This window comes from Ambystoma mexicanum, chromosome 8 (assembly GCF_040938575.1).
Source record: "Ambystoma mexicanum isolate Mex_15411 chromosome 8, UKY_AmexF1_1, whole genome shotgun sequence".
NCBI classification, from domain to species: Eukaryota; Metazoa; Chordata; class Amphibia; order Caudata; family Ambystomatidae; genus Ambystoma; species Ambystoma mexicanum.
In genome coordinates, this window is record NC_090929.1 from 1,203,734,921 (window position 1) to 1,203,741,003 (window position 6,083).

Here is a 6,083-nt window from a genome sequence, read left to right on the forward strand (position 1 = left end):
GTGTAGTATTGCTAGAAATGTTGATTTTAGTGATCAATGATTCACAATCATCCAGGGGCTCATGTGGGCAGAGATGTTGAAGGCTATCTCTCAGAAGGAGGGCAACCCCCGCCCCTTTGACATCCTGGCGATCGGCCCTTAGTAAGACATACCCTGGGGGCATAGCCTGAGTGGCCTCATTGGAGATACAGTCACTGAGCCACGACTCTGTGATTGCCATGAGGTCGTAGCATGATATTGTAAGTAAATCCTCAACCTCAACTCCATGGGACACCAGGGATCGAGTGTTGAGGAGTGCAGTGGTAAAGGACTGCATAGGCGGCCCTCTTTTGGCAGGTGATAAGACAGTTGAATCATTATGGAGCGTGTTATTGATTGATTGATTGATTTATTTATTGAGCGCTTTACGCCAAAGCGCTGTACATTGGAACAACAAATACAGAGAAATAACAACAATTGACATTGTGAGCAAGAATTACTGCATGAATCATTCCACAAAACAGTGCAAAGAGCAATTAACTGAGAGGGGGGAAGTGAAGTGGGAATTGGTGTGTTGAGGGGACCAGGAGAAGGATTGAATATGTGTAGAAGGAAGGAATAGAGAGTGAAGGGAGAGGGGAGAGAGGAATTAAAGAGAGGGGAAAACCAGGGGGGGTTGAGAAGGCAGGGAGGGGGCTTCAAGGAGGGGAATGGAAGAGAAGGGATTTAAGGAGGAGCAAGACCATGGAGGGATTTGAAAACAAGGCATAGAAAGTGGAATTTTAGTTGTAGGTGGAAAGGTAGCCAGCCAAGATGAGAGCGCGAAGAGGAGATAGAATCACGGGGGATAAGGAGACAAAGGGTACGAATAGCAGAGTGGTATATGGATTTGAGAGGGGTAAGCTGAGAAGAGGGAAGTCCGAAGAGTAGAGAGGAGCAGTAGAAGAGGCGGGAAAAGATGAGTGAGGAGATTAGGAGTTTAGTAGCGTGGAAAGTGAGGGAGGGACGGATTTTGCGAATGTTATAGAGGTGGTATCGGCAGGTGCGGGAGGTGAGTGAAATGTGTTGCGAGAAATGAGAGAGGAGTCAAATAGAACGCCTAGATTGCGAGCATGGGTGGAGATAGGGAGATCAGAGGGAGGAAAATGGATAAAAGGGGGAGGGGAGAGGGAAGAGTATTAGAGGGGAAGAAAAGGACTTTGGTTTTAACGGTGTTGAGAGAGAGAAAGCAGGAGGACATCCAGTTCTTAATGGCTGTGAGACAAGAAGAGAGTTTAAGATGGATGTCAAGTGTGAAGGAGGAGAAAGAGAGAAAAAGTTGAGTATCGTCCGCATAGAAATGATGGGAGATGCCAAAGGAGGAGATAACAGGGGCAACGAGGGAGGTGTAGAGAGAGAAGAGGAAAGGGCCAAGTACAAAGCCTTGATGAACACCGTAAATTAAAGGGAAGGAAGGAGAGGTCTGGCCTCCCCATGAAACAGCAAAGGAACAGTTGGAAAGGTAAGAGGATAGCCATTTTAAAACAGGGCCTCTGAACCCGAAGGAGGAGAGAGTATGGAGCAAGAGTGGGTGATCGACAGTGTTGAAAGCAGCAGAGAGATCAAGGAGAATAAGAATAGAGGATTGCTTAGCATGACGAGCAGAGAGGAGTGAATTGAGAATAGAGATGAGAGCAGTTTCAGTGGAGTGTTTGGGACGGAAGCCAGATTGAAAAGGAGGAAGGAGAGAGGAAATAGAGACGAAGGAAGAGAGTTGAGAGTAGGCAAGGCGTTTAAGGAGTTTAGAAAGGGAAGGTAGGAGAGAGATAGGTCTGTAGTTAGCAGTGAGCAGTGGATCAGCAGAGGGTTTCTTAAGAATAGGAATAATCTTTGCATGTTTGAAAGCAGAGGGAAAGGTAGATGAGGAGAGGCAGGAGTTGAAGAAAGTGGTGAGGTAAGGGATAATAAGATGATAGACCTTAGGGATGACAACAGAGGGGAGAGGGTCAGAGGGGGCGGACGTGGGGTGGGCTTTGGATAGAAGGGAGGAGATATCAGAAGGGGAAACAGATGAGAAGACAGACATGGTGGAAGATGGAGGAGATGGGGGAGGAGGAGAGAGGGAGTCAGAGTGGGAGCACATTTTTTGCCTAAGTGTGAAGATTTTGGAGGAAAAGTAGTTGGCAAAGTCAGAGGGAGAAAGTGTGGAATTGGATGAGGGATCAGGAGTGGGAGGAGAGAGAAGATGGGAAAGAGTTTGAAAAATCCGACGAGGATGGGAAGCTTGAGACTGAAGAAGGTTAGAGTAGTAGGCGGATTTGGCTGCTGCAAGACAAGAATTGTAAAGTGTATGGTAAGAGAAGTAAGATGTTTGATTAGGAAGCGAGGGAGTTATGAGCCTAAGTCTCTCAAGACGCCTGAGAAAGCGCCGCATAGAGCGGAGATGGGAAGTAAGCCAGGGTTGAGAAGGTTTTTGAGTAGGGCGGAAGAGAGAAAGGGGGTAGAGTTGATCTAGGGCAGTGGTGATCGCGGATGAGAGGGAGGAGAGAGCATCATCGTGAGAGAGTATCGCAAAGTCTTGGAGAGTAGGAAGAGAAGAAGAGCAAGTGTGGGAGAAGAGGGTAGTATCAAAATCACGCAGGTCACGACGTGAGTAAATTGGTGGGGAGGGATTAGTGTTAGAGGGGGTGAGAGAGGAGAAAGGGAGAACGAGAGTTAGGCATGGTCAGAGAGATAAACAGGAAGAGAAGAGACAGGAGAGGAGGGATAGGAGGAGTTAAAGATGAGGTCGAGAGTGGAACTAGAGGAGTGCCTACGGGGTGAAGGAAGGGGGGAGGGAAGGTAGGAATCAAGGATGGAGAGGAGGGGAGAAGATTTGGGGGGGGGGAGGAAGATGAATATTAAAGTCACCAAGTACAGTTAGAGGAGAGGGGAGGGAGAAATAAGTGAGAGGAGTTGATCTAGGTCTTCAAAGAAGGAGGAGGGAGGGCCAGGAGGCCGATAGATGATCAGGAAGGAAATAGGATGGGGAGAGGAGAAAGACTTGTAGAGAAATTCAAAGGAAGGGAAAGAGGGGTGAGTTGGAGATGAAGAGGAGGAGATGTATTTGGAGTGGTATAGGAGACCGACGCCACCACCACGACTGGAGGGGCGGGGGGTATGAAGGAAAGAGGAAGAGGAGGTCGTGAAGGAAGCGGGGACAGAGGTGTTATGAGGAGGAATCCAGGTTTCAGTAAGGCAGAGGAAATGGAGGTTAAAACAGAAGAATAGATCAAGGGTAGCAGCGGCTTTGTTACAGATGGATCTGGTGTTCCAGAGTGCAATGTTCATGAGGGCAGCGTGTTTGGCAGTGGGGGTGTAGAGGAGGTGAGGACGGTGAGTGGGGGAAGGAGGGTGATTGGGGGAGTGGGGGAGAGGATAGTAAAGGGGTCTAGGCATAAGAAGGAAAGAGGAGAGTAGAAGGGAGAGGAGGAGGGGGAAGGGATGGGAGAGGGGGGAAGGTAAAATGAAAGGGAGATATGGCGGATCACATAGGGTCAGTGGGAGCAGGTACTGGGGAATTCAATTTGGGAAGTCAATAGGGGATGGCGTTCAAGGTGTAGATGAGGAGGGTCCAGAGACAGTGTGAAGAAGAGGGGTTCCAAGGGCTGTGCGGAGTACGTCGGTCAGGAGAGCTCACAAAGCTTGTCAGTTACTGGCTACGAGGATGGCTGCAGCAGCACTCAGGCCCAGGTCCAAAGGGAGGGGCTGCTGGAGCTGAATCAGGTGTATGAAGGTTCCAGGGGTTGCTGCCTGCACGGGGTGTGGAGTGGTAGGAGGGGATGACTGCCGCCCAAGATGAGTCCACGGCTGGAAGGATCCCGCAGTGCCGACCCGATTATAGAGCAGGAGGGGGGTGTTCCAAAGCCCAAACAGTACTAAACAAATCGGACCTGGCCCTCAGGGCCCACCGGGACCCTGTGTGTAGAATAGGAGGACCAGATCTGGTGCAATGAGGGCAGGTGGGCCTCAGACACCGCCAAGCGTCCTTGGGAATAGGACACATTTTAAGTTGGAGAGAAAGACTAAACAAATAATAAAAAGTAAAGCGCCCATACGACGGGGATACCTGAAGCAGGGAGAGTGAGGATCTGAGTCAGAGGAGAAGTGGGTGCAAGTGGTCTAACGTCTGCAACTGTCACGCCTCCTCCGTGCCACACCATTGCCAGACAGCCTTCCAAACTCACATCCGCCACCCCTAACCCTGCACGCTTCATCCGGCGTGTTCCCCATGACTCTCACCGCACTCAGCAACTGAATTACCAGGGACGGCTACGACCTTTCCTGCATTGGAATCTGCCATGGCGCTTCTCTCCGGGACGGCGCCCGTCCACGGGCGCCCGGAGACTACGATCCAGCGCACGGAGTGCTTCCGATCAGGTGACCAAACGCCGGCAACAGGCGCCCAATCGCCGGCAGACTCCCCGTGCAGCGTCGAGGGTCACGTGACGCGGCTCCGCGTTTCCCTCGTGACTGCATCACGTGCTCAATTCAACGCAGTCAAAAGGACAGGGGAAACGCAGAACAAACGCTTCACAGCTGCTTTTCGGAGTGCTGCACAGCGTTTTTGGATCTCGCTAAGGATTCTGATTTCTTCGACCACGGAACGTTGTACGGATTGCTTTTGGTTTCTTCCTACAGCTCAGGCGAACTTTGATCTCTAAGAATTCTGATTTCTTCGACCACGGAACGGTGTACGGATTGCTTTTGGTTTCTTCCTTCAGCTCAGGCGAACTTTGATCTCCAGGCATCACGACCTTTGGCTTTGCACAAACTTTTTGAACTTTGGATATTGGACCTTGGCAATTGTTTTCTTGGCTTTCGACCCTGGATTGTTTACGGATCATACACTGGCTACCTGACCCACAGGTGTTCTCCATCAAGAGTGCCCACAAGGACCCTTATGTTTTGCCCTACCCCTTTGAGGCATCCTGACCAGCACATTGGGTAAGCCCTTTAGCTTCTTCTATTATATTGTATTGTGATCATTGTGACTGTCTGCCCTAATCATTCATTGCCTTACAGTGGTCAGGGGGTCCTTCCGGTGTTCCTGGTTCCAGCTTGATGCCACTCCACACCTGTGGCCTCAAGAATTGCATTGGTAGTGATATTATTCTTACCAGTGTGGTACTTGGGGACGGAGGTATCTTCATCTACACGACCATCAAGATCACAACAGCAACCCGGACTCAAACCGGCTCTAACCGGCCCACATAACGCGCCGGCGCTACTGCGCTGCCGAGGTGCTTAAGAATGGTAAGTGAGCCTGGGAACTGTAGTTCAGTGGGAACTACAAAAAGAAGCTGATTGGCTGCGCAATGCGGAAGCAATCAGAGTCAAGGATGGAGCGCTAAGGAGGAAATCCTGGTGAAACTGAGGAAAGTTCCAAGATAACACTTAGCTGATGTTACAGTTTCTAAAAATAATATAAGGCTGACAAAGTGACTGCACAGGGGCAGAGTCAGGTAAGACGTGCAGAGTTAACTGGTTCTAATGCAAAAGTGACCGTAATAAAACAAATTCACTCAGACAGACATACAGCACTCAAGGAACCAACAACAAGCATACAAGCAAAGTATGCTCAGAATGGTATTTTATTTACTACTTTTACTACATTTACTACATGTGATCCACCTCATGGACTGCATAATAGTATGTGGTACTACAGAAACAGCATGAGAATAGAGATCGACAAAACAAACCTCTACACTAATTAGACCTAGTCTTAAGATCTTCCATGATCCATGACAGAAGCCACCAGTTTCATCAGCTCAGGAAAAATATCACACTCATAAAAACAAAATCACAAGCATCCACACATCCAATATCAACATATGTGAACCAACTATACACATTTCTAACATTAAAATGTATACAAATAAATAGAAACAAATCTCCAATGTAAAAACCATTGATGAAAATAATTATGCATGAAAAAAAGATCAATACAAGAAATGCTTAATTTCATGTCACTGCTGTGAGAGAAAGCAAGACAAAAGCAAACAAAACAAAAAAAGAAACATATATTTAAGACATCATCATTTCATAGGAAAATCAACCACTAATAAATTTAGCAAACAACCTAA